Source organism: Procambarus clarkii, chromosome 9 (assembly GCF_040958095.1).
Source record: "Procambarus clarkii isolate CNS0578487 chromosome 9, FALCON_Pclarkii_2.0, whole genome shotgun sequence".
Lineage (NCBI taxonomy): Eukaryota > Metazoa > Arthropoda > Malacostraca > Decapoda > Cambaridae > Procambarus > Procambarus clarkii.
Genome location: NC_091158.1, coordinates 26934000 through 26943960, shown reverse-complemented (window position 1 = coordinate 26943960; position 9961 = coordinate 26934000). Strand labels below are relative to the sequence as shown.

General features: G+C 46.0%; 1 long non-coding RNA gene across 1 annotated transcript; it reads right to left on the bottom strand.

Moving 5' to 3' along the window:
• Positions 1–4089: 4089 nt before the first annotated feature.
• LOC138362730 (uncharacterized) lies at positions 4090–9552 on the bottom strand. The gene is made up of 2 exons (XR_011227911.1): positions 9182–9552; positions 4090–5120 (listed from the first exon to the last, which is right to left on the bottom strand). It is a non-coding gene; the product is annotated as an uncharacterized lncRNA (long non-coding RNA).
• Between the last annotated feature and the right edge of the window lie 409 nt (positions 9553–9961).

The following is a 9961-nucleotide window of genomic DNA, read 5'->3' as shown; positions in this document are numbered from 1 at the left end:
TCTCTCTCTCTCTCTCTCTCTCTCTCTCTCTCTCTCTCTCTCTCTCTCTCTCTCTCTCTCTCTCTCTCTCTCTCTCTCTCTCTCTCTCTCTCTCTCTCTCTCTCTCTCTCTCTCTCTCTCTCTCTCTCTCTCTCTCTCTCTCTCTCTCTCTCTCTCTCTCTCTCTCTCTCTCTCTCTCAGAGCATCCCCTTATGTGTTGTATGTGGGTGCTGAAGTTCAGTCTCTTGTCTATGTATAGGTGAAGGAACTTTCCATAATTGTTATTGCTAATGTATACTTGTAATACTGGGTATACATCCGGTGTTCTTACCCTCGACCGCGGCGAGGGTAAGCCGTGGTCGTATGGTCTGAAACCCACAAATATTTACAATGGGGGGGGGGATAACATTTCCTCTTCAAGCACGCGCACACAAATGAACTATGTTACTTAACTGGAAGCACTCGTACAACATAATTTACACGATTTCTCAGGATAATTATACTTCTTACCAGCATATATACACTATAGTACCTAGGAGGTTCTCTTCAATGGTATCTAAGATAATTAAAAGAACCCAAGCAAACCACTGTGGAAATGTGCAGGACAATCATATCAATTGTGACACTAGCTCTCCACATATGGCATTTGCTTAATTTAGAAACTGTACTTGTGGTCGATCTCGAACCCACGTTGTTGATGTGACGATGTGTTATGAATTTTGTGGCTAGCTCCTCAAGATTGTAACTTGCTTAGATAAATATATTGTGTGTTCAGTCCCTGAACCCATTATGTGATAAATTAACTAAACTAAAAACTATAGTCTGGCGACGAAACCTGAACTGCATAATGTAAATAGGGATTAACCAGAAAAAGATATAGGTGAAGAATAACACAAGGTAACTGCGTTAATTACAATATCTAGATCAAACTAACATTGATTTTCAAAGGTTGTATATTTTCCATCAATGGAGTGCATCAGCCAAGAAGCCTTCTTTAAAATATGAATATCTTTCCGCACCCAATAAGATCTAATCTCGAAATAAAAAGCAAAAAACGACTTGATTGTAACCTATCCACCGCTGCCCATTGGATGGGGGAGAGGGGGTTATGTGTAGGATAAACATATCAATTGTGACACTAGCCCTCCATATATGTCAGTTGCTTAAATTATAAACTGTACTTGTGGTCGGTCTCGAGCCCATTGTTGGTGTGACAATGTGCATTGACTTTTGTAACTAGCTTATCAAGATTATAACTTCCTTGGCTATATGAATTGTGGGGCTCAGTCCCTGAGCCCATTATGTGCCTCTGTAACACTCCACTATCGCCCATAGGATGGGTATGGGGTGCATAATAAATGAACTAAACTAAGCTCTGCCTTTTTGTTAACAGATACAATTATCAGCTTTATTTGTGAATCTCAATTAATTAAACAATATATCACAGAGCCTGTAGGGTTCGGTGAGATGAGCGAAGAGACATGGGAGATTAAATGGGATTCTTGTAATGTTATTTGTCTATTTGTACTCACTGAATTTGTGCGCCCCTTGAGGGACTTGAAGTAGAGGGGGGGTAGAAATAGCCTAAGCTACTCTATCCTTTTGAGATGTATTTATTGCTTATCTCAATAAACATACTTGAACTTGAACTTGACATGGGAGATTTTACATAAGTACAGTACATGGTAGTTTAAGTAGCGAACGCATGTCAACGAATAACGAGTATATATACAATACAATACAATACAATTTTATTTAGGTAAGGTACATACATACAATAAATTTTTACAAGGATTGGTTGATATAACAAAAACAATATAACAAAGATATATTGGTTGATATAACAAAACAATTGTCCTATGAAGTCGATTTAACTTCCAAACATATATTTTTTTAATAAATGTTAAATGTTTTCTGGCTAGTTATGTTAGATTTTATTAAAAATACGTATTCTACTTGTTAACATTATAATTTAAATTTGTGATAATTTGTGCAGAGAAGTGCGACAACTGGATATGCCAACAAACACTTTCCAAACAACGATATATCTTGGATAAGTCGCTCCACAACATTGACGCTTGGACCGTCGACTTCCTTTGATGCTACTTATTTACTTATTTCATAATGAAATTATATTAGTTTGGAGTAAATATATGTTTTCTCATGTTCTGCATTCAGCACCCACATTATAGTAAATATACCATATTACTTCATTACTTAAATAATGCTAGGAGGGTTTGAGTTGCTTTGGGTCTTTAGTGGACAGAATCTCCAATAGATGGGGCGAGAGTCGCTCCCTCTCTCTCGCCCGAGCAAGAGTCGAAACTTAATTTAAAATTGATATATCTTTGTTCTCGAACATGATATATTTCATTTGGTGAAATCATAATAATGTTCATATCTCGATCTTTCTGGAGGCATATAAGATTTTAGGCTTTATTAGCGTATCTTTGTTAATTATACAATATATCGGCAAGTGCGTAGGCGTCTGCACTCCATGCCCGACAAGCTACTGAGCGCTACTATAAAAACATATGTATCTTCACTTGAGCTATAAATATGTCTATTGTAATGTATTTAAAATGAAGCTCTTATTTCTATCTTGCTTAAGACATAAAACATTTGTGTTTATTAACGAATTTACGTGAAATAAACATTGATCTGAGAGAATTGCTCTGTCGTTCAGTCTGTACGGGGTGGGAGCTCCGTAATTTTTAAAATACATGTATCTTCATTAGAACTTTAAATATGTCCATAGTAAAGTGTTTAAAGTGAAGCTTATATGTCTGCCTTTCTTGAGACATATAAAACATATATGTTTATTAACGAATTCACGTGAAATAAACATTGTTCTGAGAGAGAGTTGCTCGGTCGATCAATCTGTCCGGGGTTAAAGCTCGGCTATTATAAAAGTACACGTATCTTCGCTTTAAATTTAAATATGCCCATGGTAAGGTATTTAGAATGAAGCTTATATTTCTATCTTTCTTGTGACATATAAAACTCTTACGTTTATTAAGGAATCTGTGTGAAATAGGCATGGTTCTGAGATGAATGCTGCGGGTTTTCGAGCTCGACGCGCGGCAATGGACGCAATACACATCCAGTGGGTGTTATTGGACCCTATACCCATTTTATTTGTGGTTGGAGTCCCATACCCATTCTATGGGTGGTTGGAGCCCCATACCCATTCTATGGGTGGTTGGAGCCCCATACCCATCCTGTGGGTTGTAGTGGACGCCATACTCATCCTGTGGGTGGTATTGGACCCCATACCCTTCCTGTGGGTGGATGTGATCCCCATACTCATCCTGTGGGTGGATGTGACCCTCATACCCATCCTGTGGGTGGTATTGGACCCCTTTCCCACCTAACAGGCGGTAGGTGACAATATACCCATCCTAGCTATAGTTGGTATAGTAGACACAATACCGTCCTGTTTGCAGTAGTTTACCCCATACACATTCCAACGTAACATCGTTTTCTGTTAGCGTTCCTACAAAACATCCTTTAAAGATTTGTAAAGCACAAACTATGGTATATAATATTGATTGGTGAAGGACTGTTATTCTATGTAATAATTTTTAGTGCTTATTATAATTTACTAAGAACAACTAATATTTCTCAAAACAAAACTACGAGCCTTCAATAGGAAGTAGCTGATCTGTAATATTCTAAGAGCATGGACAATAGTAGGAAAATTTTACAACCCATGTGGGACCTGAAAACTACAATTTTCCTTATAATTGAGCCAATCACGAATATTCTGCTATCTATGTTGACGGACGGGTACTGTGACACGTAAATTGGTACGTGAGGAAGAGTTTGGGCCTTGGTAAAAAAAGTAACTGGGAATATATCACATATTTACTAATTCATATTCAACATATTGACTTTAAGCATTAAGTCATATATGTGCTGTCTTGTGTGAGCACTCGGGAGTGAGAGCGGGACCTGACTTCCCGCGCCTTTTATGCCACCCAGGCTGGCCGCACCACGCCTGCGGGACGCGATGCGCAATTGTCTCTTCCTTCCCCCGTCAGAAACTCCACCGCCTTTCGTCAAAAGGCAGTGGGCCATTTTCTGATCAGGGGAAGGAAGACACCAAGCCTTGGGGGCGTAATTTTATTGACATGATAAATAATTCTGCAGAAGTAAAACAGGCTTTTAAATAGGACTTAACAAATGTATAACATAGCCGTGGCTAACGCAAAGTACACGAAACATCTTAAATTGTACACCCGTAGTAAAACGTAATCTTATAGCCTAGTAACAAACTCTGCAGAAACCTAATGTCCTAATGTCTAGAATTAGCAGTGAGGCGAATGTAACAAATCTAATACTAAGTATAACAGGACACCAAAGTGAACAACATAACATAAGGGAAACCCTAGCTGGAGAATAATCAGGCGGCAGAAAACATAGTGACTGGGGAAGCCTGATATGTATTTGGAGAAGAAAATAACCCCAGGCCAGAGGCCGAGCCGCCAAGGAAGGAATTACCTGACAAGGTAGGGCTTACTAGTAGAATGTCTGTAAAGTCGAAGAGTAGCTGCGGACAGCGGAACACTTGGGGACGGGCGGCTGCACCCCCACCCCGCAGGCCAGCAGGCCGGACCCCCCCCCCCCGAAGGGCGAGTGCCCGCTGGCCGCGAGGGAAACCTCAGGGAGGCAGAGCAACTACGCTACAAAACTAGGAAGGAAGGAGGACAAACTGGAGGAGCTCGCACATCGCCTCGACTAATGCCCCCTGGCCTTGGCCCGTGGGCGATGGTCGGTGAAGGTGGGGGGCAGGGGCGGCTGTAGCAGCCGCGGCAGGGTCTGCCTCGGTGGTTCCCATGCCCTGAAGGCTTGTGACATGAGAGGGCCCCCGAGCCTGCGCGATGGGCGCCTGCAGCGTCGTCCAATCGTCGGCCGAAAAAGGTGGAGGCTGCGACGCTGTGCCACCCGCCGCTTTGCCGGCAGTGGCCTCTGGGAAGTGTGGTCGCCGTGCACATCAGAGCCGCCCGAGGAGGCCCCCGAGGGGGGGGAGGCGAAGCGAAGGTCGGCTGCGTCCTCACCCCACTGCGCTGTTGTCCTCACGCGACGTCGCCCGAGCCCTCTTCCGTGTTGCAGTTGCTGCGTGACCCGGCTTCTCGCTACTGCGGAAAATGAAAAAGTAAGCATCGACAGGTCTAACGGGGAAAAACAGGCAGGGAGGCCCAGCTGCCGCACCGGCAACCGTCACATACACAAGTAGACAAAAGCAAGGTAAAGTTAAGTGTCCATAGTGATTGAGAATACCGGACATAGCCAATGCTATCGTAATAAAACCAATGTAATAAACTCTGAGCAGTTAAAATAGATTAAGAGAGTAATATTCATGTATAGATTGCACAGTGTTATTCATGGTATAGTTTGGTTATAATAAGACCGTATTACTCATTGTATAGTTTGTTTATATTAAGACAGTATTAATCGTGGTATAGTATAGAAGAATTCAAACAATAATAATCTCAAAAGTAAAAACAAAATTAATTGAGTATCCCACTAGAAATGCACACTGCTTTAACACTGCAACAGTGTTATTAAGTAAATACCGGGCATAACTGGAGCTGGACTATGTAACAAATTAATCTTAGAAACTTAAATAATATAAATAACATAGCGAGGCCAAAACAGTAAGAAAGGCATAAGGCGTATATATAAGCAGTGCTAGAAACAGAATAAATAGCGGAGTAAATACAAGACAAACTGAAACTGAACAAGTAAATAGCTTAAGACCGTATTATAATATACTTGTATTTAAGCTGAACAAATAAAAGATATAATATACTTGTATTTAGGCTGAACAAATAAAAGAGTAAACAGTGATAATCATGGATAATTTGGGAGATTAAAGCAGGACTATACAAGGTATAGGATGGTTAGGTTGAACAGTAATATAGGCATGGTATAGTTTGGATAGATTAAAATTGTAAAGTTCATGGGATAGATTGGTTAATTAAACAGTACTTATTCATGGAATAGATGGTCTAGAGTAAACCAATAATAGTCTCAAAAAGTGAAAACAAAATTATTTGCATATCCCACGGTAATGGACACTGCCTTAACGCTGCAACAGGAATAGTAAGTAAATACAAGGCATAACTGAAAGCTGAACAAAGTAATAAAATAATTTAGGGAACTTAAATAAATGATAACATGGCGTAGCTCACCCAAACCGACAGACCGCTCTACGGCATGCGCCTACCCTGGAGGAGTAGAACAGAACAGTGAGAACGGGAGGGGAATAATATATTCTAATAATAGAATAAGACCGTAATATAAAGTACTTGCATATAAGCTGAACAAATAAAAGAAACAGTGGTAATCATGGGAAGAATTGGTAGCTTAAAGCGGGATTAATCAAGGGATAAGATGGTAGGATAAACAGTAATGTGCATGGTATGGTTTGGATAGCGTAAAACTGTAATGTTCAAGGGATGGAATGGTTATTAAAACAGTATTAATCAAGGGAGAATGGCTAGCCTAGCAATAATATTCTCAAAAGTGAAACAAAATTAGTTGAGTATCCCACAGCAATGGACACTGCATTAACGCTGCTAGAGGAATAGTAAGTAAATACAAGGCATAACTAAGCTGAACAATGCAATAATTAATTTAGAAACTTAAATAAAAGATAATAACATAACATAGCCCACCCAAGCGGACAGACCGCCCGACGGCATGCGCCTGCGCTGGAGGACAGGACAGGGAAACAGGAGGGAACGTGTACGTGCAGGAACAACAGGCGGCTACCGAGTGGACGAGACGTCAAGGTACAAACGGGCCGGTCTACCCCGACCAGGCCAAACGGCTGGGGCGAACATTACGTGGGACACCGGGGCCAGCAAACACCTGGGGACGAACAAACCGGGACACACCGGCCAGCCCAAACGACTGGGTACGAACAAGCCGGGATACACCGGCCATCCCAGACGACTGGGTACGAACAGATCGGGCTACACCGGCCAGACTGAACATCCGTGTACGAACAAGCCGGGCTCCACCGGCCAGACAAAACGTCTGTGACGAGCAAGCAGGGCTGCGCCAGCCAGACAAACAGCTGAGACGAACAAGCTGGGCTACACCAACCAGGCAAACGACTGGGACAAACAAGCTGGGCTACACCGACCGGACAAACAACTGGGACGAACACGCTGGGCTTCAACAGCCAGACAAACGACTGGGAAGAACAAGCTGGGTTACACCAGTCAGGCAAACAACTGGGACGAACAGACTGGCTTCAACAGCCAGACGAACGACTGGGACGAACAAGCAGGCTAAACCAGCCAGACAAACGTCTGGGACGAACGAACTGGGCTACACCCGCCAGACAAACGTCTGGGGCGAACGAGCTGGGCTACACCAGCCAGACAAACGTCTGGGACGAACGAGCTGGGCTACACGAGCCAGACAAACGTCTGGGCGAACGAGCTGGGCTACACCAGCCAGACAAACGTCTGGGCGAACGAGCTGGGCTACACCAGCCAGACAAACGTCTGGGGCGAACGAGCTGGGCTACACCAGCCGGACAAACGTCTGGGGCGAACGAGCTGGGCTACACCAGCCAGACAAACGTCTGGGACGAACGAGCTGGGCTACACCAGCCAGACAAACGTCTGGGGCGAATCGAGCTGGGCTACACCAGCCAGACAAACGTCTGGGCGAACGAGCTGGGCTACACCAGCCAGACAAACGTCTGGGCAAACGAGCTGGGCTACACCAGCCAGACAAACGTCTGGGGCGAACAAGCTGGCCTACTCCGGCCAGACAACAACTGGGACGAACAAGCTGGGCTACACCAAGCGGCCAAACGTCTAGGGACGAACAGGCTGGGCTACACCAGCCAGACAGACGTCTAGTACGAACAAGCTGGGCTACACCAGCCAGACAAACGTCTAGGGACGAACACGCTGGGCAACACCAGCCAGACAAACTTCCAGGACAAACAGGCTGGGCTACACCAGCCAGACAAACTTCTAGGACAAACAGGCTGGGCTACACCAGCCAGACAAACGTCTAGGACGAACAGGCTGGGCTACACCAGCCAGACGAACGTCTAGGTCGAACAGGCTGGGCTACACCAGCCAGACAAACGTCTAGGACGAACAGGCTGGGTTACACCAGCCAGACAAACTACAGGGACAAACAGGCTGTGCTACACCAGCCAGACTAACGTCTAGGAACGAACAGGCTGATCTACCCCAGCCAGGCAAAACGCCTAGATACGGACAAAACGAGCAACACCGGACGGACAAACAACTGGGACGAACAAGCAGGGCATCACCGTCCAGACAAACATCAGAAGAACATGCCGGACGACACCGGCTGACGCAAGTCAGCCAATAACAAGAAAGTGTTGGGCCTACCCACCGGGGCACTGCCGCCACAAGGGCGTCTCCTGCCCGAGGGCGAGAAGGGAGAAGGACAGGAAGGAAGCGAACACAGCCCAAGGCAAGCGCTCCTGGAGCTCCATGCCACGTGGGTGATGCCGTCCTTGGCATGGGCCCCTAGGGTCGGGCCCTAGGGACAAAGACAACTAAAAACCCGGCCAGGAGGCGTCGCCAGGACGCTCGCAGGGAGCCTGGCCGGTCACGCACGTCCAAGCGCATCACGAACCCTGGCCCCTAGGGCCAGCCAAGAGGGCGCAACAAACCAGGTTCCGGGGAAAACGCCTGGGACGGGGAAGGAAACGAAGGGCATCCTTGGGGCGAGTGCTTCACCGAGCTCCAAGCCACGTGGGCGCCGCCTACCGGGCTTGGGCCCCAGGGCTCAGAACCCCGGGAACCGCCGCGTGGCGTCGCCACAGAGGGCGATGCCAGACCACAGAAGGAGCCTGGCCGCGCACGCACGGCCAGGCGCGGGCGAAACATGGCCCCTAGGGCAAGCCTAGGGGCACAGCAAACCGGGGAGGGCACACCTGGGACGAATGGTCCACCGAGCACGCAATAGGGCCGGGCCCCAGGGCACAGGACCACCGAAACCAGGCCACATGAAGTCGCCGCAGAGAACCAGCGCACCAGTCCCGACCTGGAGGAACGCCACAACCCCAGGGAGGCAAGCAGGCGGAAGGCCCTAGGGAACTAGCTAAGCGGCACGAACGGGCCGCGAGGGACGGCACAAACACACGCCAGCACTGGGGGTAGTCCTGACTAACTTGTACAGGAAACTCTCTTACCTTAGGGTTTGCTGGGTAGGGCAGGGGGCCCCTGCGGTACCGGCCTGGGATGTGGAAGGCCCCAAAGGATCGGAGAATATCAGTTGTGGGACCATAGTAGCGGAGAGGGAGCCCGATTGCTTGAGAAATCCCGTGTACACAGTAAACAAAACGTAGAAGTGGTAAGGGTACTGGCCCACGTGTCGATGAGGCGTGGTGCTGAGCGTGGAGCCGCTTCGTGAATCTTGGACCTGGTCGGGAGAGGGAGTGAGAGCGGGACCTGACTTCCCGCGCCTTTTATGCCACCCAGGCTGGCCGCTCCACGCCTGCGGGACGCGATGCGCAATTGTCTCTTCCTTCCCCCGTCAGAAACTCCACCGCCTTTCGTCAAAAGGCAGTGGGCCATTTATTATTATTATTAATCAAGGCACTAAGATCATCGAAGTGTTTACCTAGGGATCTAACGTTCAAGTTGATTACAGAGATATTGTGATTATGAGTTAATACATTGTTTACATCATGTGCTGCAAAATATCTGCAATTTAGATCATTAAAGTGATGATTGTCATAGATAGTGGATAAGAGGTTTAGTTCTGGGTCTATACTTGTCTGCATAAAAAAGCTGATTGCAGGAAAAACAAGGCAAGAAAGGCAAATTACAAGGTAGAAATAAGCTATAAAATAGGGAAAAATATGTACACAATACTGTACAAACACAAAAACACAAAATGAATAACAAAAGAAAAAAATGAGGTAGCTTACAAGGGGCTTACAGGGGTACAATGGAGTAAGGGAGTATGG